General features: G+C 41.7%; 1 long non-coding RNA gene across 1 annotated transcript in view; it reads left to right on the forward strand.

Annotated features, from left to right (window-relative positions):
- The window catches only part of LOC136850095 (uncharacterized), a 69,183-nt gene that overhangs the window by 32,348 nt on the left and 9,916 nt on the right, over window positions 1-26,919 (forward strand). The window contains exon 2 of the long non-coding RNA XR_010856524.1: window positions 7,083-7,335. This is a non-coding gene — a long non-coding RNA (uncharacterized lncRNA). The remainder of the gene's footprint in view (window positions 1-7,082; window positions 7,336-26,919) is intronic.

The raw sequence follows: 26,919 nt of genomic DNA on the forward strand, positions 1-26,919 counted from the left end.
GAAACCTGAAGCGGCCCCGTTTTTCGTACTGGACGAGCTGACCAACGAAGGACCAGCCACATCATCCTTCAGCCTGCTGCCGCCCCTCTCGAGCTGGCTACCAAGGATCAGCCGCCATCATCCTTCAGCCCTCGAGCCGGCCACCGAAGGATCATCCGACGTCACCCTTCAACCCGCTCCCGTCCTCCTCGAGCTCCTGCTGGCCAGTGCCGCCCTTCAGCCTCCTACCCGCCCTTCAGCCTCCTACCCGCCTCTAGCCCAAGCCCTTCGAGCCAACTACAATTGTCGGCAAGACAATTTCCGCATCGATGTCTCGCTTGTGGGGGGAACATTGTAAGAGCCCGTCGCCCTGACACCGTCTCTTCCAAACAATCAGACGTTACACACGTCTTGGGGGAGAGTACTTGTAAGAGCCAACGCTGCCTCTTCCCAACACGTGTGTGTTCGTATGTTCGTCAGTCGTCATCATCGGAATGGACAGGACAAAACAGGAGCGTCTCATTTTCTTTCTCTACAGGAACGCGATTTCAACCATACAATATTTCCATCTGTTTCTCCCTAAGCATTGTTGTCTTTATGTACAATCACCACTATTTGCATTACCATGCAAGCATTCTAATCATGTACTCATAATGTTCCAACGAATCTTCTGTATCAAACTGTACGTGTGTTTCTGTTTGTGAAGACGCCAAATGTCTCCATTTCACATATATTATGGTACTTTATTGTATCCATTAATCTGTCTTGAATCTCAAGCAATTGGCCATATGTAGAATTTCCTGGACTTTCCATTGATGTATGTTTAATCACTGTATGTTAATCATGTCTCTTGATATCGCCATCTGTTTGTCTGCCGACAAACACAGATGTCTGAACCTTTTATCTCTGTTTTACCTGTCTGTGTGTAGACGCTACATTACCGCTCGCACGCGTCAATAACATCAAAGATTCTGTACATTTATCTCAGTAAGGAACTACCAATAAACCAGTAAACACCCAGCCAGTATGTCGCTCATATCCCAGTCCTTACACATCTAAAGGCATCACCTTTAAACCAGAAAAATTCAAGTTCTGCAAGAAAGAAGTGGAATTCGTCGGGTTTGACGTCGGTTGGGACCCCAATAGCCTTCAGAAGATTGTCTATCTGCCATCAGAAGTTTTTCAATGCCCCAAAAGCCCACAATATCTGACATTAGGTCATGGTATGGTTTCGTCAATCAGCTGGCCCCCTTCCTGACAACAGCACCCATCATGACCCACTTTAGAGACCTACTGAAGAAGCTCTCAGGCAAACAGGTCTATTGGGATGAGCACCTTCAGGAGAAGTTTCGTCAAGTGCAAGACACCGTCTGCAAGTTAGCCAAGGATGGCCTCACCTACTATGACAAGCTACGACAGACTGTTGCAGTCACTGACTGGAGTAAAGAGGGCATGGGCTTCGTCATCCTCCAGCAATATTGCAGCTGTACCTCCGTCGACACCCCCTTCTGCTGTGGAGATGGTTGGAGAATAGCACTTTGTGGCAGTTGTTTCCTCACGCCCGCCGAGTCTGGGTATGCAGCGGTGGAGGAGGAAGCCCTTGCGGTAGCCTGGTGTTTAAAAAATGCGCGGCTGTTCTTATTGGGCTGCCCGAACTTGACATTTGTCACAGATCACCGCCCTAACTTGACATTTGTCACAGATCACCGCCCTTTAGTCAAGTTATTAGGCAATAGAAGTCTCGGCGATATTACCAACCCCAGACTGTTTAGATTGAAGGAGAAAACATTATTGTATAATTTCCATGTTAAATACCTACCAGGCAAGAGAAATCATGCTGCTGACTTCCTCTCTCGATTTCCTCCCCTGAGGACCGCGCCAGATAGACAGGATGAGAGCTTCAACGAAGAATTAATGATTGGCGTGGTGTCAGCAATCACAGAAAACCTACAGGAGCAGTGCACCATAGATGAGAAAATTGTTGAAGAGGCTGCCCTGGACGACCCAGCATATCAGCTACTAGTTGCTCGAGTGACTGCAGGGGACTGGAACCCGAAGAAATCCCAAAAAATTGCATGTTTGAGGTCCTTCTACAGCATCAGGGAACGTTTATCTACATCTGACAACCTGGTCACAGACTGTTTCAATGACAGCTGCATCTGCCTTGTTATCCCCAAAGGGCTCCGCCATCAGGTAGCCGCCAACCTTCATGCTGGACACCAAGGCCTAGATACAATGTTGAGAAGAGCGAGACATTCAGTCTATTGGCCGGGCATCAAGGGTGACCTCCAGCATCATCATTCACAGTGTACATCGTGCGACGCCCACTCACCATCACTGCCTGCCGAAGTCATGAAGATGACCCCTGCCCCAGAGTATCCGTTCCAACAGACTGTCATGGACCTGTTTCAGCTTGAAGGACACACACACATGGCATACTGCGACAGGCTTACAGGCTGGCTAGAAATAGCCCACTTCCCTAATGGCACCTCATCTGCAAAGGTCATGACAAAACTTAGGAATTACTTCTCTCGATGGGGAGCACCTGAACAATTGTCTACGGATGGCAGCACCAACCTAGTGAGCGAAGAAATGATGGTCTTCTTTAGGAGATGGAGAGTTGACATACGCCTATCATCTGCCCACTACCCGCAGTCAAATGGGAGAGCCGAGGCTGTGGTTAAGTCCGCAAAGAGGATAATTAGAACAAGTATCAGTGGGACTGGGAGCCTCAATAACAACAAGGTGTCATTGGCCATGCTACAGTACCTGAACACACCCTTGAGGGGTATAAATAAATCTCCGCGCGCAACTGGGAGACAGCTACGCGATGGTGTACCGACTGCAAAACTCAACTATATGGTAGACCGCCACTGGAGAAAATCCATTAGAAAAAGAGAACGTCAAGTAGCAGAAAGAAATGAGAAGATAATTGACAGTGGCACCAACAGGAGGCTCACGCCCATACAGCCAGGCACACACGTTAGTGTTCAGAACCAGATGACCAAGGCCTGGGACAGGCTGGGAATTATAGTCGAGCAACAACCTCATAGGCAGTACACAGTAAGATTAGATGGCAGTGGGCGCTCGTCGATAAGAAACAGAAGACACCTGAAGGTCATTGAACTGCCCACCAGTGAGCCAACAGGAGCCACTCCTACCGATGACGAAGTGGCTCATGAGCCTAAGTCTTCCTCATCAACGCCAAAGGTAGGCCCACAAGGAAGAGAGAGGCCCCTGCCTGGATGAACGATTATGTTTAATTAACCATGCTTTGATTCTGCATTTTACAAAATGAAAGTTTTTTTTTTTACTGCATTTAAATGTACCTTGATTTCATGTTTGCTAATGTGATGATTATTTCATTTGATATGTTAGTGCCATTGATGTTAAACTCTCTCTCTCCCTTTCACTCTCTCTACTTTTCCATCATCTTAATGTTGCCATTACTCATTATGATTGTGGTTCACCATACCTGTGTCTTAATGTTTTTCTTTAAAAGTGTTCAGCATTTTGTTTATCATATTGTCTGTCTTTGAAGTTGCCAATGTGTTGACAATGGTAAGTTTGAAAATATTACCCTCCTCGTAATATTTTGGGAGGGAGATGTAAGATGTGTTAGCTGATGAACCTGCTAGCAGCACCTAAGCGCCGCCCATATAAGTGACATCATTGTCCACGTCACGAGCTATCTGTACTTCCGTCTTCCGCTGTGAGTCAGTTGCAATGAAGATACGAAACCATGCTGAGTATCATTTCCTGATCCTGCCTAGCATTAGGCCCAACAATATATATATATATATATATATATATATATATATATATATATATATATATATATATATATATATATATATATATATATATATATATATATATATATATATATATATATATATATATATATAAATATATATATATATATATATATATATATATATATATATACATATATATATACTAGTTTATTTCATTGCTACTTAGGCCTATCATTTTGATACCTCTTATGAAATTAACTAAATATATTGCTCCTATTTTTGTATTTCTTATTATCTGAGCTTCTAAAGAATCAAAATTAGCAAAAACTTCAATGTTATGACTTATGTTAAACGCCAGCAGTGAGGAAGACTACCATGCTCATCAGTGGAGAATGTCTGCTCCTCATCGCAAAAGACGACTTTCTTCCAGAAATCATTGGCCACTGGATAACATTGTAACGCAAACCTTAGCCTCTCTTCTTGTTTTTTTCTGTTATGAAGGTTTTTTTTTGGCAGAAACACTATGAAATATTTTGGCCTCATGTATCCTGTTACGGATGGTTTGGGCATGAACTTGAAGGTAGAGCATAATGTTCTCTCTTTATAGCAACACCAGTTGTTAGGGGAGTTGGCCGGAGCTCCTTCAATGATCATCTGATGGTGATCTTCAACAGTAGTGCAACCATGGGGTCGTCGTCCACTTTTATCAATAAATTTATTATGTTTCTCTTTCTGTTGTCCTTTCCATCTATACATGGTTGTTCTATTTAAGTCCAGCTGCCTAGCAATATCTACAATGACACATTAGTCTCATGCAACTAATGATCGATGACCTGTGAGATAATTTGGTGCGGCTGAGTCTGTTATCCAATTTATCGCGCAAGTGACGACTGACAACTCCGAGAGCCCGAGACAGTGTGGCGTCACACAATAACATTCGACACTAAGAGATTTTTTCTTTGTGTTTTTGACAACGCTTAAGCTAGAAAATTTTCTTTCTTCATATGTATAATTTCGCCGGTGATTATTATATATTATATATATATATTTTATTAGTTAATATGCTTTTATTTGGATTCAAAATATAGGTTCTTGTTTGACTCTTTTGCCCAATCATCTGACAGGGAATTTTTCAAAATGTTTCGTCATTTTTCATAATATGAATTTTTCATTCACCATTCTTTACTATATTATTAGCCGTATGATTAATAACCAAAATCGAATAAGAAAAGCACATTTCATCGTATATATCAATAGAATAAATTATTTTTAAGTGAACGAAAACTTCTGGAACATGCTGCAGTACATTTTTGAGTGAGCACAATGCTACACAGGCAGGATATTGACGAGAAGGGCTATATTTTCCAGGTTTAGCATAGGCAGGATATTCAAGATATGAGAAGGGCTAAAAATTTGATTAATATTTTCCAGGTTTAGCATTATGCTAGGCCATGTCCAGTTATAGCATATCCAAGATATCTGATCTGAAGGAATACTCAGGGTCATTGTCTTCTTTCTTTTCTTTTAACGTGCTTTTATTTTATTAATGCCTTCTTTTGAAGGACTTTTGGAGCATTTAGCATTTTGCTAGGTCATGTCCAGTTATAGCATATGAAAGGCTAGTTCTTCCCAGAGAGAATCTGGATCTGTTCGAGAGAATGTTTGTTATGGAATACTGGCTTTGTTTTGTGTGGTCATTGATTTTATTAGTTGGCTTATATTCAACTAAGTTAAGAGAGGGGAAACAGGACAAGGAACACCTCAAAAGTGATAGAAATATTTTAAACATGGGCGGGAAAGGACAATAAAAAGCTGTAGTCACTGAGCTGAAACAACTAACATGAATATAAAAGAAACATTCTTTTTCAAAACAATTCAGTAAGTGAACAATATGGTTTAACCAAGTCCATATGGAATGCAAAAGCCCAAAATGATGACTGAATCGAGAGGTTAAATCTCCTTTAAACAGCATTTGGGTATTTGATAGCAGATTGGAGAAGGAGCTAACTAAGCGTGTAATGAAAGCCTGGACTGGATTAAGTTGTGATCTCCCGAAACAGACACTTTCAAGATCAGATCTGAAAAGTAAAGAAAGAGTTTTCTGAAGACTAAGTGCAAGAATAAACATGGATGGATGAACAACGGAGAGGTAAAGTGGAGATTACAATCAATGAAAAGAACGAGTATTAAAAAAAAAAACTATGAAAAACTCCTCTGTAAAATGGGGAAGGGAGCTGATTTTGGGAAGTTCGTTACCAAAAATGAAAGAATTTAAGTGTGCTTAGAGAGAAGTACACCATAAACACAGAGTCAGGTTGACAGTGTCTGTCCAAAGCTTTAGACCAATAGGAAAAAGATCTCCAAACTTCCGCAAAGAATATTAGCTAATTGATATACAAAATTGTTTGGGAGTGTTTAATCTGAGTGTCACGTGATATTAATTTGTGGGATAACAGCCACTTAGGCTACTTGTGAAAGCGAAAGAATTAATAACTAGGGAGACGGACAGCAAAGCAAAAGAACAAGGACAAATGCACTTCCCTGGGAAATATCTGGAATATGTAGGCTACAACGCAGACAATATACAAGTAAATTGCATTGTTTACTCGTCCAACAATCGTCAAATCTTTATATTCTACAGAGGTTTTACATATTTTTTTGAGTGATTTCTAATGCTGGAATGTTCAGTGTTGGACAGCCTGCTGCCAGTTCTGGAACTATGACCTACAGCCTATGTGATTCTATGCAAACTGTCAGCAGCCTCCTTGAGCATTCAGCATAGGTCTCATGATCACATCCTGGGTATGCATACCTACTTGCCTATGACATTCGAAGAAAGAAATGAGGGGCTGAGATGTTCCTTGAAATGAAATATGTATTGACCCAGTGGCTGGTAGTTTTTTTTTTAATAAGTTCCAGGTTTACGGCAGAAGACCGAACCTGTCTCCTTCTGGCACCACCCACTCCAAAATGCAGAGGCATATATATATATATATATATATATATATATATATATATATATATATATATATATATATATCTTCATATATATATATATATATATATATATATATATATATATATATATATATATATATATATATATATATATATATATATATATATATATATATATATGTATGTATATGTATGTAAGATATGTATGTACAGTATATAGGCCTATACAGAAATGAACTAGTATAGTTAAAATTGGAGGTATGAATCTTTCTATGGTAGCTGATGTCCCTAACCTTTGCCCTTACTACACAACTTATTCGTTAGGTTTTTAAGATAACATTCCTTGTACAGAGGTCCTCAGGTAATATGGTGATCATTTATCAACAGGAATTGATCGCTAGAGATCCCATCTACACGTCGCATAATAGCCTAATATGGTGCCTGTATCCATTGGATCATCGCTTATTTCTTCTGTTGTTATTTACACCATCTGTACACAGATGAGCGTGACAAGTGGAGGCCACGCCCTGCATGCTTCTTCTTATCAAATTCAACAGCTGTGGGAAAATGAAGAAAGAACAATCAATATCGTTCACACACTCTTGAAATCTCTCTCAAGATTAACTGATGTCTTTAACAGGTATGTTTAGATTCTTCTTGCTTACCACAATAACATGTAAAGAATTATCGGTATGTATAGAATATTAGCATGTTATCATTACATTGCAAAAATATTAAATTTTTTAAATAATTTGTATTTTCCTAACATACAAATCTTAAGTTCTTCACATAGGGATTTAGCTTGCGAACTCGAGCTGAAAGGGTTGTTTAACTTTCAGAAAAGATCGTTAACTACCGAAGGGTAAGGGAAGCCCCGCCCACCTGCCGGTCTGCACTCCACTTTGCCTTCCTGCCAAGATACCAGAATGAGGGGTGGCTGAGTTGGGATGTAAATGTAAAGAAATTCAGGTTTGTATGTTAGGAAAAATACAAATTATTTTTTTTTTAAATTTGCTCTTTGTTCCCACACATATACAAACCTTCATTCTTTACATAAGAGACTTTCCCATTGATGGGGGGAGTCTGGGCACATCTCTGAACCAACTGGTTGGTTTTACCCACCCAGGAATACCTTCCTAGTCTAAAAGAGCTGAGGAAGGAGTCCCACACCTCTAGCCAGTTGAACATATAGGATGTGACAACTGCTAGACTTCTGGGCATGAAGTAATGAGTTTGCTTTCAATACCTTGCTAAAGGCTGAAGGAACCAGTATGCACAGGAGACAGTAAAACTTGCTATAAAAAACCAATGGGTTTGTTTCATTTTCTGTCCTTCTCTCCCCTTGCCTAGAGAGAGGGAGGAGGGGACATGCATCCAATCAATCTACAAAAAGATGAAGGGCAAGATACTCCTGTCATGTACTCACCTGCAAACCTTATCTGTTCAGCACATGACGGTTAGCTTCCTGACTCTGCCCTACAAGAGAGAAAGGTAAAAAAGAAAAGGGAGGAGACCAGTCACTCACACGCACTCTCTCTCACTTACCAAACTCCTTTGACAAGATGCTACTCGTCCCCTTTGGGAGCCAGGTGAACTACACAGACTGTTGGCCCAAGGAAAATGTATCCAAGGACTTGTGGGCAACGTCCTGCAGGTAAAACGGGGTGAATATGGTCTGGAGAGACCACGCACCTACCTGTAATACCTGTTGAACCAACAGGTTCTTTTGGAATGTCAGGGATGGGGCAATGCCCCTAACCTAGTAAGCTCTGGCCTGGAACATACTCCCATCTTCCTCACCAGACGAAGTATAGACCAGTTTAATATTCTCACAAAGCCAGAAAGAGATCATGTTCTTGGATACCTCTTTCTTGGCGGAGCCAGTACTAATGAAGAGGCATTGACTCTCAGGCCTGAGATGTCGAATTCTCTCTGCAGCGCCCTAACTGGACATAGTAGCAGCTCATCCTGATAACTACCAACAAAGTTTTCTGGGGAGGGGATCGAAAAATAATTGAATCTGGCGTCAGGGACTGATGGACTCGAGTCTTCATTATGAAATCTGGGATAAATTCTAGCGTAACAAATCCCTATCCCCTCATGTGCTTAACATTAGAGGAAAGGCCATGAAGCATGCTTAATCGCTTTGCCGAAGCCAGGGCAAGCAAGAAAACAGTCTTCAAAGTCAGATCCCTGTCTGACAACTCTCTCAATGGTTTGTACAGAGCACGATTTGTGCTCTTCAAGATGAGAGTCACATCCCACTCAGAGGGCCAGAGCTCCCTGGGTAGGCAAGATTGCTCAAAGCATCACAGGAGCATAGGGATCTCCCATGAGGACAAGGGATTGACTCCTTTCACCAGAAGGACCTGTCCAAGGGCAGCTCTATAGTCCTTATTGGCCAAAACACAGAGAAGCTTCTCTCGGCAAAGAAAGACGAGTAAATCTGCTGCCTACTGAAGAGTAGCTCTGGTCAGAGAGATACCCTGTCAATGCCACCAACTATAGAATACAGCCCATTTACCCTGGTTCACAGCTGCTTAGGATTTTTGCAGGTATCCAGACATCTCCTTCGCTATGTATCAAGAGAACCCTCTCACTAGTAGGAGATGCTGAATAGTCTTCAGGCATGAAATTCTAGTGCTTCTACTGCCTGGTAATAACCCTTGACATGTGGCTGGCACAAAGTTGTGCCACAGGGGAATCTCTCTCTCAGGACTTCAGATAACAGAGCTAGCAGGTCCTGATACCACTCGGTGTGCAGCCACTTGGGAGCCACCAGATTCAACCTGAGTTTTGGGATAATCATCATCCTGTTGACCACCCAATGAATCAGAAAAAATGGAGGGAAAGCATACACATCAAATTGTCCCATGGATGCTAGACGGCATCCTCCATCGCAGCCCATGGGTCCAGCACAGTTGAGCAGAACACAAGTAACTTTCTGTTGTACCCAGTCACAAACAGGTCTATGTTTGGGACTCCCTATAACTCGAAGAGTCTCTCCACAATATCTTGGTGTAGGGACCATTCTGTCCTTATCATCTGACTCTGGCGACAGAGCTTGTCTGTCACTACATTCTGAGAACCCCGAATGTACCTGGCTGACAGCTCTACTGAGTGCACTACTGCCCACACGTGCACCTGCACTGCCAACCTGTTCATCTGGAAGGACACCAGTCCCCCTTTTTTGCTGACATATGCCATTGCCATTGTGTTGTTGCTCATCAACACCATGGAGTGGCCCACCACTCAGCCCTGAAACTCCTGCAAAGCCAGAAACACTACTTTTAGTTCCAGGACATTGATGTGGAGGTGTCTGTTGTTCTGGTTCCACGCACATGAAACCAACAACTCTTCCAGGTGTGCAACTCATCTCTTTGCCAATGCATCTGAGAAGAGAAGCATCTCAGGAGGGGAAGAGCCTAACAGCAATACTGTTATGAAATTCCTGTCATCTAACCACCAAGCTATATCTCTACTTACTTCCTCCAAGAGAGGAACAGGGGAGAAAGGGGGGTTCCTTGCCAGAGACTTCTTCATCCTCCACTGAAGAAAGCAGAGGTAAAGCTGCCCATGGAGGGAGAGCTTCTCTTTGATGACAGGTGACCAAGAACAACTGCCCCTGCTGAGCAGGTTTTTCCTGTCATGACAGGAATTTCTGGGCTACCTCTCTGAACCTGCTGATATGAGAATCCGAAGGGAAGACTTGCTGCTGCACTGTCTATCAGCATGCCCAAGTACTTTATCTACTGCTTGGGTGTGAGATCTAACTTCTTGAAAATGATCGCTACACCTAGGTCAGGATAAAACTTGAGAAGACCATTTCTGTTCCAAAGCAACTACAGCAACAAGCTTGCCAAGAACAACCAGTTGTTCAGGTACATCAGAAGATGTATCCTGTGTGAATGGGCCCAAGCTGAAATCAACGTGTACACCTGTGTGAACACTTGGGGGCAGTTGAAAGCCCAAAACAAAGTGCCCTGAACTGGAACACCTTCCCCCCAAGCATAAAGCAGAGGTACTTCCCAGAGGACTGATGGATAGGTATTTAGAAATACACATCCTTCAGATCAACTGAAAGCATGAAGTCTCCCTCTCTGATAGAATCAAGGGTTGAGTGAACCGTGTCCGTCTTGAACCGAATCTGGTGAACAATCCGGTTCAATGGAGAAAGGTCAGTGACCAGTCTCCAACCGCCTGCCACCTTCTCCACCAGAAACAGACAACTGTAAACTTCCAGAGACTGGTCTTTCACGACTTCCACACTGCCTTTCTAGAGCATCACATTCACTTCTTCCTAGTGGTGAGATCCTTCTGCAAGCGAGGAATGTACGTCTGGAATCAGACTGGTTCAAAAGCGAGAGGTGGCAGAAACTTGAAAGGTAGTAAATATCCTACCTGGAAGGCATCCACTACCCAGGTCTCTACTCCATTTTGCTGCCAAGTTGCCCAGTGGCTCGACAGACACACCGCTACCATCAGCAGCAAGCAGGGAGGAATGCCGATTCTAGCATCTTCCTCCCTTCTTTCCATTGCTCCACTCCCTAGACCAGGAGAGGGGCTGAAAGGGGTGCAACTGCACTCCTTTCACTACTGGAGTAGAAGACTGGGTTCCTCTTTGAAAGATCGAAGAAGTCCGGGACTTTCTCTGACTTGAAGAGGAAGGGCCAGCCTGATCAAAGGCTTGAGCTGCAGTGCCACGCAAAGACCCAAAGGTCTTGAGACACTGCCTGGTGAACCAGCTTGTCATTGTTGTTGACTTGGAGCCTGTCCACTGCAGCCTCCACCTTACCTCTGGCAAAGAGGGAGGAGGATCCCAGTACCTTTCCATCCTTGAGCACCAAAGTTGACTCTGGATCAACAAACCTAGAGAGCTGAGACATCACAGCATCTCACCCTTTCAACAACAGGTTTGCCCACAGGTTTACTGTCTGATGGGCGAGGTAGGTAATAGCCCTGCCTCCAGACAGCATCATTCTCTTAATTGCTACCTCCTCCTTGGGTGTGTGAATGCCTGAAAAGGAAGCAGTCTTGGCCACCGTAAGGGACCAAAGGTTAATCCATGAGATTGTCTGGAATGCTGCCATGGCAGTTGATTCTAATGCCATTGCCCCCAGCTGCAAGAGGGAGACCCCCTCCTCACGGAGAGACACTAGCAACAAACTGGGACACAGATGGGTCAGGTCCAAGTCAACCTGCTTGGTTGGCAATGGGCTCCGAGGGTGCATAATATTTCCTATGGTGAGCTAGAGGTAGAGGAAGTGTCTTGCATGCCCGGTTGGACCAGAGGGAATTTTCTTGACTAGAAACAAAAGAATTCACCTGGTCCAAAAACACGTCAGCAAGCCCAGACCATGGCTGGCTAATCAAAGCTTGGGTTCTTTCTGGGGTCACCAAAGTGACTTGATAGCCAAGGAACAGTCTGCAGGACAGGCCACGATCTCTTCCTCGAGATCATTAAAATTGCAAATTTTAAAGTAATTTCTATTTTTCCTAACATACAAACCTGAAGGTCTTTACATAGGATTTAGCTTGCAGACCCGAAGTGGAACGGCTGTTAACTTTTCAGACAAGGTCATTAACTACTGAAATTAAGGGGGAAGTGGCTCCCACTCGTCGGTCTGCACTCCACTTTGCCTTTCGGCCCAGGTACCAGAATGAAGGGTGGTTGAGGGTGGGCCATAAATGTGAAGACCTTCAGATTTGTAGGTTACAAAAAATACAAATTAATTTTAAAATTTGCTATTTGTTCCTACACCAATACAAACCTTTGGTATCTACTAAGAAGACTTGCCCATTGGAAGTTTGAGTCTGGGTAAATCTCTGAACCAACTGAAAGTTCTACCCACCAGGGAATACCTTCTTGGTCACGAAGAGCTGAGGAAGGAATCCTGCACCTCCAGCATGTTGAACATATGGGATGTTATAATTGCCAGACTTCTGGGCGTGAAGTTATGAGTGTGCGTCATTATTTCAGTAAAGGCTTGGATGAACCCATAGTGTTGGAGACAATAAAACTACGAATAAAACCAACTGGTTTGTTTCATTGTCAATCTTCTCTCCCCTCCTCTAGAGAGATGGGGACCTGCATCTAACAACTTACAAAAGATGAAAGGCAGGGTGCTCAGTTATCTAGACTCACCTGCATGACCTGCCCATCCAGCATATGACAGCTTGGTACCTGTCTCTCTGCCCTATGAGAGAGGAAGGTAAAAGAGAAATGGGAGGAGACCAGTTACACACATTCTCTCTCACGTACCGTTCACCTTAAGTGAGATGCTATCTATCCCCTTAGGAGGGCTGAGTGAGCTACACAATTTGTCCAAGGACCTGTGGGCAATATCCTGAAGGTAAAATGACGTGAATGAGGCCTGGCAGGACCACACCCCGGCTCGTAATACCTGTTGAACTGACAGGTCCTTCCATAATGCAAAGGAATGGACGATGCTCCTAACCTCATGAGCTCTCACCTGGACAGCACTACTGTCTACCTTGTCAGATGATGAGTAAGCCTGCTTCATTGTCTCATGAAGCCTGAAAGAGATTGTGTTCTTGGACACCTCTTTCTGGTAGAGCTCGTACTGACAGAGAGTCATTGACACTCGGGCCTGACATGCCAGGTTCTCTTAAGGTAGCATCGCAGCACCCTATCTGGACAAAGTAGCATCTCCTCCCAATACCACCTACAAAATCCTCTAGAGGGGATCAAAAAGGATTCGAATCTGGCATCAGGGACAGACAGATTCTGAATTTTCGCTACAAATTCCAAAACAAACTCGAGTGTAACAGATCCCCACCCCCTCAAGTGCTTAACTTGGAAGGAAAGGCCGTTATAGAGGGATGTTTCCTTGTTTTGAATTCCGCCACATTATATTTGGCGCCCAACGTGGGATTGGAAATTTAGGGGTAGCAGTGGCTGAAATGTTTAAAATTACAGTATGATTGTTCTTTGGATGGAATAGGTTGGTGGAGTATAAAGGAAGGGTGAATGAAAATGGTACGAATGTGATTTTAAATGTTCACTGTGGAAAGGATAATTGTAGCTGGCTGGTTAAGAAAGGTGATTGTGGGGAAAATGAGGGAATAAGGGGTAGGGTTGAGGATATCGTTGAAGATGAATGCGATGAGGATGGTTGTGAGGAAGCTAAGCAGGTGAATGTAGCCGTGAGAGCGTGTATGCATGAAGCAAAAGGTAAATTAGTAACGAATGTAGTGGTGAGTCAGAGTGAATATTGTAGTTTGGTAGACACGGGAGCACAAGTGTCGTTAGTGAGTAGTACAGTAGTTAGTGAATTGGAAAGGTGCGATTGGGATATAAAAGAAAATCAACGAGTGTAAGGATACATGGTTTGGGACAAGGGTGTGTTAGTATGGGAGGAGGTACAATTAAAAATTCAGTTAGGGGATTTGAAATAATACATAATTTTGTAGTTATGGATGAGAATGATATGCCAACATGTTTTTATTAGGAATTGATTTTATGAGAATGCATGATATAAGTGTGGATGTCGGGAGGGGAATTTTAGGAAAGGGCGGCAGGAAATAACGAAGGTTAAAGGAGGATGTGTCTAAAACTAGTTTTGTAGGTATGGTAGATATTGCAAGGAGTGAAAATGATTTGTTGAGTGAAGAGGAAATTAAGCAGATGCAAAATCAGTGCATGAAAATAAATATGTTAAGAGAGTGTGTGTTAGGGGGTGTAAGAGTAGGAAGTTGGCCGTCTGAGTTAGAAGTGTATAAGCGAAGTGCTAAGAGATTTGTTGTATGTAAAGGTATAGTTTATTTTTTGCATCAGGAAGGAATATGGGATGGGGAAGTGTATGTGCCAGTATTTTTGGAAGACGCAGCCGTGGGTATGTGTTTATTGGTGCATGATAGGTTTGGGCATCTGGGGAAAAATAAATTATGGGAATGTATGAGAGAGAGATTGTATGTGACTGGATTGAGTAAAATTTGTGTGGATGTAGCGATTATGTGTGCGGACTGTCAGAAGGGTAAGTATCAGAGTGTGCATGCGAATCCACCTGTGTTGCGATTGCAGATGAAAGAGTTATTTGAGAAACCTTGTGATTGATTGTGTGTCGTTGCCTGTGACTGCTAGAGGACATGTGGGAATGGTTGTGATGGTAGATCATTTGAGTAAGTTTGCATATGCAGTAGCGATTCGAACAAAAAGAGTGAGACTGTAGCGAGAATGGTGGGTCAAGTGATGTTGCCAATGTGTGTGTGCAAGCCGATGCGAATGTTGGAGTGACAATGGGCCTGAATTTGTTGGATGGGAGTTTGAGCAAATGTTGCGTGATTGGGGCATAGAGCATGTGTACTCTACGCTGTATATGCCCAGTTTGAATGGATTGGCGGAACCAACGGTGAGAACGTTGATAGAGATATTATGTATGATGAGTGAATGTGATAATGATTGGGATGTAAATGTTGGCAGCGTTGTGGGTATACAATGCCACCGTGCATAAGGGTATTGGTATGTCTCCGTGTAAATGTGTATTAAATTTTGAAAGATAGTGAGACCGAGATTGGGTATATCTGAGAGTGATAGGGAGGTATGGAAGAAGGCGCATGAGAGGTTTGAAAGTTACAAGGTGGGTGAGAAAGTGTTGAAAGAAGTAATTGAGAAAGGGCGGTTGAATGTAAATAAAGTGCGTGAAAAATTTGAGGGTCCGTATGAAGTGTTGGAAGTTGGTCCCAGTGGGCTTAGTTATGTTGTAGGGGAAGCATGTGTAGATGGTAGTGTGAGAGAAATACGAGCGCATCATAACCAATTGGAAAGATGGAAGGATGTACCGGAATATGTGAGAGAGAATGGGGTGTATAAATGGTTGAAATCGAATGTGGGTGAACCAAGTATGCATGAGAGCTTGTGTATGGAGGATCAGCAATTTGTTTTGATAGAGTATGGTAGGAAACGTAAGAAAGGGAAGAACGTAAGTAAACTGAATGGTTGTAAGTTGTGTGATAGGGTGTGAGTGCCAAAGTGAAAATGAGTGATAAAGCGTGTAATACGGATGAATGGGATGGTATGAATAGAACGTATAGCATATGCGGGTTTGATATAACTGAGTTGACTGAACGTGTGGGGTAAGTGAACGGTTGGAGGTGAGCAAAGTGTAAGAGTAAGAGAGCGTAGCAGTGATAGACGAGTGATTGAAAGCATGAATGAATCGTTGCAGGAATTGGAAAGGTCAATGAGCGAATGGGATGGGTTAGTTGAAGAATTGGGGAGGTATTTGGGAACGAGTTAGAGGGTATAGATGAGATTGTGGATGAAATTGAGAGTGGTAATAGTGAAGAAGATAGCGTGAATCTGAGAGAGAATGGAGGAGAAAATGTAAATCTGAATGTTGCTGGAAGAGAGAGCGAGTCTGAGAGAATGATTGCATGCCCGCAAACGCGTTCTAAAGGGCCTGCTAGTGAGCATCCATGGGTGTTGCGTAAGGCAATTTGAATGCAGTGTGAAAGGTGTTGGTTGGGAAATGCTAAAAGGGGGGAGAACTATAGAGGGATGAATGGATTTTTATTTAGCATTTCCCAACGTTTGTAATTGAGAGAGAGAGTGAGAGAGAGAGAGAGAGAGAGAGAGGATGTAATTGTCGTTGAGGTTGTTGGAAGTTTTACGTTAGTTTGTTTATGGCGCTGTCTGTCTGTGGAATATGTGAAGGATTTTTCTTGTTTTTGAGGGAGTCTTGAGTCAGAGCTAGTGCTGGTCTGTCGCTTGGTCTTGGACAGTTTTGTTGTGTGCTTTTTGAGAGTTGTTGGTTTTTCTTGTTAGTGTACTGTTCTTGTTGTGTATATAGTTCTATCTTCTTTTTATGTTTCCTTGTTTTGTTTTGTGGTTTGGGTGCTGAGTTGGCGACCGTGGACGCCTAACTCCATCTTCCAGCAGCCGAGGATCAGGGTGAGTGTTGTGTACTGTTTTTTGTGGTTTTGAATTCCGCCACACCGTGAAGCTCGCCTACTCTCCTTATCAAAGCCAGGGCAAGCAACAAAATAGTCTTAAAGCTCAGATCCCTAGCTGATGACTCTCAACAGCTTGTACGGTGCACGAGCCAAGCTCCTCAAAACGAGAGTCATATCCCACTCAGGGGGCCAGAGTTCCCTGGGTGGGCAAGATTGTTCAAAGCTTTTCAGAAGCACAGAGATCTCCCATGGGGATGGGAGATCTACCCCCCTTCAGCCAAAGGACCTGGCCAAGGGCAGCTCTATAACCCTTGATGGCCTCAACTGAGAGAGGCTTCTCCTGGCGAAGATAGATGAGAATATCTGCTCCCCACTGAAGAGTAGTTTTGACTGGAAAGATATCCTGTTGACAACACCAACTCCAGAAGACAGCCCATATCCCCTGGTACACAGCCACTGAAGACTTCCAAAGGTATCTAGACATCTTTGCTGTGTGGCAAGAAAAGCTTCTCACTCGCAGGAGACATTGGATAGTCTCCAGCACGTTTATTGCTACAGTATAATTAGCAGTTGTAGCTAAACGCTAAACAGCTTCACGTGCTTTACCCTTATGATAACTATTCAGCGTAGAAAACTTTATGACATCATTAATGTCCTGCCTATCATGAATAACTGCTTTGAAAATAGTCCAAAAATGATATCAGTGCTCGATTTTCCCATCAAAAGTAGGTATTGAAATTTGGGGCAACTTAGGTTGTGGAATACTAGGGGGTGGTAGGTACCGCAGATGTTGTATTAACAGGTGTGGGCGTTGCTAACCTCTCGGTGAGTTCAGCGATCTCGTGTCTTGCGCGAGTGAGGAAAGTGAGTCCTCGATATAGCGTTACCTAATTCTTGACCCTTAATCTCCGTATGATATCCAGAAGGTGCTGCTGCTGCTTGTAGTGAATCAATCACTGCCCAAAGGGACTCTATGTGCAACTTGATTACCTCATTGGGCAATTGGTCAACACGTTTTACATCACTCAAAAGTTGTTCAGTTTCACTTATAGCAGCCTCATACAAAATGGCTTCATTGCTATAATTGTCTGCAGTCATGGTGAGAAATTTAAGGCAAAACCACCTTTCTAAACAGACAAAGTTAATTAATAAAATAACATAATTCTCAACAATATCCAAGTAGACTCCACTTCTTCAAAAACACTGATACACAGAAAAAACCCACAAGGTAACAATCTGAGTTCTACAAAAATAATATTGGTCAGTGCCGTATTGCAAAGCTCTTACTCAAACAGTGAAATTGCTATGAAATGGAAAAATTACACATCGCCTCGTTACATCTCAGTACTCTTATGTTAACCACATCTACCTTCAAAAATGGAGAATGACACTTACCTAGTTGTCGACCCTTTATCTTTTGATGTTGCATGTGTGTGTGTGTGTGTGTGTGTGTGTGTGTGTGTGTGTGTGTGTGCGTGATAAAAAAAAATATTGCCTGCATAAAATTCTTATGGGGAACAAGGGGCTGTGAACAATTCAAAACAAACGATGGTGATATAGACTAATCGGATTCAAAGTTACCTAGACTCAAAATAATATGTTCAGTATCCTGAGAAACTGAAATACTGGAAGTATTCGGTTTGAAGGATCAAAATGAGAAAAACTGTGGCAAAAAAGTGGTTGTATGGACAAAGTTCAAAGAAGAAGGGTAATCGCTCTTTCTAAAGCACACACATCACAACACCACACCAGGTAACAAGTTCACTCTTAAAAAAAATGAGCCCAGGAGCTGCTCGTTCCGCTCTGCATTCAGGTTTTACTGGGGAAAAGGAGATAAGTTATACAATGACTGCGTATACAATGACTGCAAATACAGAACTGACTTACAAAGTTCACATTAACATAAAAACTTTAAGATAATTCTCAAGTTTATTATTAAAAATAAATTAAAAAGATAATAATCTGGAATTTCAACATATTTGTGAAATGTAATGAATTAACTGGTGGTGTGTGACAACACAATTTTGGATGATGTCAAGCCCATACAGCACAACACACACAATGGCGGGAACTTACTAGTCAAGACACTTCATAAACACGACTGTTATTGCATATTTTGTTGAAATGCATGTACTGCCACAGTATGCAACGTCATGTTTTGTCCTGTTGTTTGTTTGAGTGGTTTGTTGTAGGTTTGAGTCCTTAAGCCCAAGTGTGTAGAAATAAATTATCCCAGTTAGCAACCGCCTGGACAGGGAAGTGAGACTCTCGCGCCATTATCTCGCGCTTGTCGGTCCAGTGATCCCATTAGGAACAGACGTGTGTTTTTGGGCTCCTAAAGGTTGGTGTAAAGTCTGAAACTGTGAGTGCTCCTACATAGTTGTAGCATGTAATGGGAGTGATTTTGTGAGAATAACTGTTTGGGTGTTTGCATGCTGTGGTGGCATTGTGTTAATAGTTAAATTTCAGTGATTTCGAGGTTGAGGGCAGTCGTGTGGCCCATGTGTTTCGTGTTGCGGGCACGTGGATTATAAGTTCGTTATTGCTCTTTTGTTGGAGGTTTTGTGTGATTGTTATGTAAGAGTGATGATTGAGATGGTTTTATTTTTGTAAATAAATTGAGAAAACCTGGTACGTGACTCATTTATCCTTGTATGGGAGCTAAGTCACTTCCGTAGTATATGGGTTGATCGTGCAGTCTATCAGCACAACGAAAATCAGTGACATCTGTCGAGGAAATTTCCGACATTACCCATTCAAATTTATTCTTAATTTTTGCACAGCTTTCTCCCAGTTGTAAACTTCAAGAAGACGTATAGGAAACGCATTTCTGCAACCATGGGGACATTTCAACATGTGAGAACTGACAGTTTACTTGTGAACCTAAGTTCTGGAGAGAAGAGGTGAGGCCTTTCAGACCCACTGGTTTTGCTATGACACACCCCTGGCTCCTCCCCCCGACAGATGTAAGTGAGCACAAACCACGCCCATCGGGGCGGAGCAACCAGAGACATGCGAGTTGACAGGAACCAAACCGCCATATTTAAAGTTGCAAGTTGCTATGAAGTATATCTGTACTTACCATTCCATTTACTGCTGTGAGATTTATTTGAGATTGCAAATTACTACAAGTAGTAACTTAAAGTTCCAATTTGTGAATTTTGACATTTTCCATTCCTCTTTATATTCTAAGATGATATAATGTGACAGTAGTTCACCTCCCCTTTTTAAGATATTCCTATCTTGTTACCTAAAAGTTGCATTTCCTCTAAATGCAAGGATAAGAGCCTAAGTATACCTTAAAGAAATTTATGAATAATTGAAAAATGTTATGGCTGGCCTTCAGAAACATGTAAGCTGTTGACTTTTGTATGTAATTACTTTACAAATCCTTTATTTCCTCCAGAATGGTCTCCTCGGTTACGGGGGTAGGGTCGGAGGGTGAACTAGACCCTGGGTCTGAAAGGCCTCGCCTCTTCTCTCCAGAACTTAGGTTCACAAGTAAACTGTCAGTTCTAGAGAGAGGCTTCAGCCTTTCAGACCCACTGGTTTTGCTCACCTGATACTTCAGGGGCATGAAGATGAAGTCCTGCAACGACTGCATTGAAAGCTCCCTGTAGACCGAGGAGAGCATAAAATGACCCAAATACAGAGTTGCTTTTCCAATTCATTCTAGCCATTATCTCTTGCAGCATAACTCCATTATACATCATCCTTGAAGCTGCTTGACCTCTGATAGAGTGGAAATTGGTGGTGTTTTCTGGCATTGGGATCAGCTCTGAAAATACAGTCCCTGAATAGCTGCCTCATCTTTGGAAGGGACATGATCTTGAAGTTTTCATCCAGCCAAATATGGTCTTCCCTATCTATGTTCCTTTCTGCACAGATTTTATTTGTGTACTCCAGATAAAAGTTTGTCTAACTGGACAAATTTTTGGCTTGGTAGGGTGACGCCTAAAGCTGAATTCAATAGGAGTGTAATTGTTTCTCTGATTCTTGGCCATGAAGGAAGGGTGGTTCCTTAACACAATGGTTTCTGGCGTGAAGGTGCTCCTGGAGATACATAGATGATTAAATTGGTTAGCTCTCAATGGGCAACCCAAAGCTACGAGGAATAAGGTCTTCTGAATCATGAGCAGCACAGAATCATCTCTTGTAGTGTTGAGGAAGGAAACCACTTTATCAAGATCCCAGCCTGGAAATTGATGAGAATTGCTGGGTCTTCTTCTATTTACTCCATCAAGCATAGCTTTAATATACTTGTCTTCTGCTAGACGATAATTGGGAAAATATCCCTTCAAAACCGGTCCAAGAGCAGCTCGGTATCCTTTTAGTGTGTTGTATGCTAGACCCTTGTCTATTAATTCGTTAAAATAGAGTAGCACTGATAAAAGAGGGAACTTGTTACTTCCATATTTATTGTGTATGAACTCTTTAAAGCTACTGAAGAGATTTTGGTACTGGCCATGGAGCTGTCTCGTAAACTGGAAGTAATTTTGTTGCATATCTCTGGAGGAAATATGGAAGGTAGTTGATCTTTTATATTCTGAAGGCGATCAAATTCAAGTGGTGTTGCGCTAAGGGTAAGGTACAGTCCATATGAAGTATCTGGCAGCCTTCTACTTTGACTTTGTACTTCCGGTATTCCTTGGAGACTGTCTTGACTAGGGGAATCCATGGTTCCGTTTCCTGGGAAACAGTGCAGAAGAGCATGTTGTTATCACATTCGTTATATATCTTAAAAGCAACTTTATGCAGTAAGAAGCCTGGGGGAAAAGCATAAAGAGGAGAAGAACCTTCCCAGCTAATGTGAAGAGCATTATTACTGATTGCTTTTGTGTTGGGTACGGAAGAACAAAATCTTTTACATTTAGAATTAAAGCCATTGGTGAAAAGGTCTATTTCAGGAAAGAAATTCATATCTGTGCAAATTAAATTGAATAGATTATCGTCAAGAGTGGCTTCTGGATGTATGGAACCAAAGTCTCTCGATAGGGAATCAGCCATCACATTGCTTTTCCCTTTAATCCATTTAGTTTGAATGTCTATGTTGTATTTTCCTTTGATGTTTAGTAACACTTTGATGGCCTCCTGGGCCGATTTGTTCCTAATGCTACCATGTTTTTTGACCCAACAGTATGTTACTTGTGAATCTATGTGAATTAGTACCACTTTGTTTCTTAGTTTGTCTCTGAAGTGTTTTATACAATAAATGCATGCAAGTAGTTCTCTAATGTTAATGTGCAGAGTATTCTCATTTTGTAGCCATGTATTATTAGTTGAGAGTATGCCATGTTCTCCTACTAATGCTCCACCCCAGCCAAAGTTGGATGCATCTGTGAATAGTTCTAGATCTACTTGATTATTAGGAATGTTTATAACACTATACATGTTAGTCTGTTTCCATGCTTCTAGAAAGGATTTGAAAGGAGGAGGAATGATTCTATATCCTTTAGCAAAATATCTATGAAATCTGTGAAGGAATTTAAGATGGTATCTACCATAAAAGGTGTAGTAGGAACAGAAGTTAAGTGATCCTATCAATCTTTGATATAATTTGAGGTCAGATCTGTTCAAGTTGGATACTGTATTGGCAAGCCTGATACATTTATCAATGTTTTTCTGCATTGGTCTCATTGTTTTGTTCTCCAAGTTATAATGAACTCCCAGGAACTCTATCTTTTGCACTGGATGAATAACAGACTTTTTAATAGATATTTGCCAACCCAGTTCCGTGAGCACATCAATGACTATTTGGATGTGAGACTCGCATTTGTGAAAGTCATCTGCCAGTATGAGTATATCATCTAAGTAGTTAAAGATGAGTATATTATATTTCTTCCTAATGTATTTAACTACTGTGTACATTAGTTTGGAAAAGATGTAGGGAGCTGTCTTTAACCCGAAGGGAACAACCGTCCATTTGAATTTACGCTTTCCTAATTTGAACGTTAGGAATCTTTGAGCACTGGAATGAAGAGGGACGTGCCAATAAGCGTCCTTTACATCAAGTCTACATGCCCAGTTGTTTAAATGCAAATAAGGGAATATAGTTTTAGGTTTCAGCATAGAGAAAGAAGGTTTCTTGATCATAGTATTAAGGCATTTCATATCGAAGATTAGGCGAATGCTCCCATCGGGTTTAAGCTTGTAAAATATGTGGTTAGAGTAGTAGAAAGAATTTCTGTTAATTTGTTCTATTACCCCTAGGTCTAGTAATCTGTCACATTCTCTCTCTAGTATTATTCTCTTGCTAGAAGAATAATATCTATCAACCCCAAATCTTTTCAAAGTCTTTTGAGCCTTATTTTTATTGGTAAATGGGAGTCTTACACCCTTACTGATCAAGTTGCGTGCAAAAGAAGAATTTCGGAGTTTTTGCCAATTTTTTAATTTATTTGTCAATGACCTACCTATCCCACTTACTGGAGGGGCGTGAGGGGTTTCCTTGGAGCTAGAGGCTTCTGTAGGGAAATTTAACTCTTCCAATATCATTGAATTGTTAGTGGGTACATTTGCCAAATTTTTATCTTTACTGTGTAGCTCCAGGTTATTTTCCACTTGGTCCGAGCAGGGCTCGATGGTATTAAGATTTAAAAGCATAATTAGTTTTGTTTCTTATCTTTGACGTCTGAATTAATTGCTGTCTGTCCCTTCCCCCTCTTCGGACACCTCTCTTGATACCTCGCCTGTAGGGATTGAACCTATTCCTGAACCCAAAGCTTCCCCTGAATCTTCTGTAAAAGTTAAATTTCTCTCTGGGGTAGCCCTGATACTTGCCAAAGTTGAACCTTCCACCTCTAGAGATAATGTCCCTTCCTCTAGGAAGGGGACCGCCTCGAAAGCATGAAGCAATAGCTTTCCTTTGATCATCTGATATGACCCATATATCATTAGTTTCAGCTTTAATAATAGCTTCTCTGGTATCTAAATTGAGGTTCCTGGGTAAAGTTCTACTTCTGAATGAGCGGATTAAACTTTTAATTAGATCAATGTGTTTCCTGAAAGGCCCAATTATCACTTTAGTAATGAAATCAATATCGTTAATCTTAGAGGGGTAAGCTAATTGCACCAGCGCTGCATGCCCTTGAAAAGAAGATATAGCCATCTTAATGTTTTCAATATCAAAGTGAAATTTCTTCTTGAAATCTTCATTAAACAACCTGCCACTTGGCCAAAAGTTCAACTTTGGCAAATATATCAATTTGAAAAGGTCTGCAAGTTCTTTATTATGATTACAAACAAAGAATTGATCATGAGAGTTCTTGTCTCCTTCACTTAATGTTAATGCAATTAGGGAGTCGTTTAATTGTATTTTCCCATCTCTATGAATGGAGGGCACAGCATTAAAATTGTTAAATATATAAGTAGGAATAGGTTTGTTAAAGGTAAGCGGGTTAAATTCTTCATAGTCACTACTATCTTCATTATAAGTTGTAAATAATTCTTCATTTGCATTCTCAGGTAAATCTACTTTACGGCGAGGGCGCTTAGGAGGAGGGGAATTGTCATTCCTTTTTGAAGTCGAACCACTTCTGCAATAGGAGTGAAAAACTAGACTCAAATTTGATAATAAAAGTTTAACTGATGTCTATAATATGGCTCATGAATTTACAAATCAGGTTGGACAGCAGCAGACCTAGAAGGCTGAAGCCAGGCAATCGGGTTCTAGGCTCAAATGGCCTTCATCGGTTAATTCAGGTCAATCGGCATCCTCTCACTAGTATCCCATACTTAAATTTATATAGCCTCTACAGTAATCATCTTATATTATTTATATAGCCGACCTGTCAGAAATTCTTAAGACACAGTTCCTCATGGTAAGGGGTAAACAATTATATCGAAAGGAAATGAGTGTGATATAAAATTCTACCCATTAGCTGAGGTAGGCGCAATTATACCGCCATTGACAGGAACCCCTCCAGTTAAATGTCGACGATAGGATCTCAGTGGGATAGGCGGAAGGGAGCGGCTAAGAGGTAGCCTAGATTGACATAGTATGTTAAACTCAAAGTTAGAAAAAGTTAGGCTAGTTAGGCTACTCGGCTCTTTGGTACATAAGGCAAATCTAGTTAACACCTCACCTTACAACATTAATTACCTTTGGCATATAAGTATCTAGTCCTTATAATGTTTAGGCTCACTTTACACATAGTTTAGGATTATATGATAATGTACTTCGGTCTCGAAATTTATCTATTCTCAAACTTTTACGATTATAACTACCGCACGGTCCGCACCGGCTCATTGTTTATCTTTTACTGCCATGCTTGTGACGTCATCTGTCTAAATACGCTGCTATCCAAGACGTTTTTATATAAAAACAGAATATTAAACCTTACCCTTTCTCCACTAGTTTCAATAATGTTTGATTCTGTAATAATAACATTTGAAGAATTTCACTATTGGAAGGTTCCTGGCTGGTTTCTTCCGTTTTGGGACATCTCTTCTTTTTGGGTTGTGCCAGTGGAATATTGTCATCATCGCTAGTTTCGCTAAGATTATGCACATCTGCTGATACTACAACTTTTTTGGACATTTTAATTGGTTGATTAAGTCGTTGTCCCTCGTGACAATAATTAGGGGAGGGTTGTAGTAATGGTGAGGTGTAACAGGTGTTGCCTGTGTCCTGTCAACTTCAAATATGACGGTTTGGTTCCTGTCAACTCGCATGTCTCTGGTTGCTCCGCCCCGATGGGCGTGGTTTGTGCTCGCTTACGGCTGTCGGGGGGAGGAGCCAGGGGTGTGTCATAGCAAAACCAGTGGGTCTGAAAGGCTGAAGCCTCTCTCTCTAGAACTATTTTTTCTAATTCTCTTTGAATGGAGCCTGCACTCCCAAAACTATGACTCAGTGATTGTAAGTTCATGCTTCACAATTAATTTGATCTGGGAAATACATTTTCAAGTTGAGAACCAAAACTCCATAAGGTCTTACCTCCATAAGGTCTTGCCATGAAGTAGGAGGTAGATGGCTTTCGACAAAAATGTTTCTTGACGAAGAATAGCCTGGCATCTCGGTGACTGCAAAACTCCCTGAAATCCTTGTTAACAGAATAGTTCATTCAGTAGGATCATTAGATTTTAAGTTGAAATTTTATTCAATTCTTGAGGATGAGGGAAGGATCACCTATAGCCACTTGAGCTGGCTTTTACTTGAAGACCTTGAGGTTCACATCCGACCTCCATTCATCTCTAGCTTGGTGAATTGCTTGTTAAGAAGTAAAAGACAAGGAGGCGATGCTCCCTTTTGGCGTGAGAAAGCCTCAACACATGCGTCGTGGTATCCTTTATATTAACTTTATATGCATTGCAAAATAAAGACCTTATTTCTTTTGTAAGGGCATCAGAGCGCCTCTCCATTCTTGTGTTTCTTTCCTCATATGTACATTAATCACGTCATATATGTTACTTGTTATTATTTCAGATTCTTTATGTATCTCATTGTATGCATAATAGTACGGCCTTTCTGCCAATATATATATATATATATATATATATATATATATATATATATATATATATATATATATATATATATATATATATATATATATATATATATATCTGCCTTTTGCATTTTCTGTAATGCATTGTATATGTCTTATGCCTGTTAGCAAACACAATTTCTGTATGGACACAGCAGGGGACCTCAGGTCGCCCATTACCTTTCCGCTTGCTTTCCGCATTATAAACACGTCGAGAATAATAAAGGATCAGTCTTTCACTTCTGACATTTCTCGAACCTCACACTGGTGACCCCAGAGTGACAGGGAGCACAGTTTTGCCCCAGCCATTAATGGACTAAATACGGCCCCAGCCTACCATCAGAAAGCCTTTAGCGGACTAATTGTGGCGTCAAAGTTGAGGCCTCTGATAGCTCCCTCCCTGGTGGAAACCATGCCATTAACGGACTAAATACGGCATACCCAAAAAGGGCACGTTTTGGCACTTTGTTCGACCACTCGAACAATCAGCACCATTAACAGACTCAATACGGCGCATTTTCCTGTGTTTTTGGGGTGAGCAGTAAAGATGTCAGAAGCTGAACTTCAATGCAAACCTGCGAGCATCATCTGTATGCCCCTCTCGCCAACAAAGCCAGACGCGGTCAAACTTCCTCCATTTTCACGGCAGAACACGACATCATGGTTCCTGCACACAGACGCTCACTTTCGCATGGCGCGCATCTCAGACGATGCTATTAAATCCGACGTCACCATGACGGCACTCCCAGAAGAAGTGTTCAACAGAAATTGGTTCGACATGCAGTCGGACAAGGTCACATACGCGGCCTTGAAGAATAAACTCA

The sequence above is a fragment of the Macrobrachium rosenbergii genome, chromosome 2, assembly GCF_040412425.1.
Source record: "Macrobrachium rosenbergii isolate ZJJX-2024 chromosome 2, ASM4041242v1, whole genome shotgun sequence".
NCBI lineage: Eukaryota > Metazoa > Arthropoda > Malacostraca > Decapoda > Palaemonidae > Macrobrachium > Macrobrachium rosenbergii.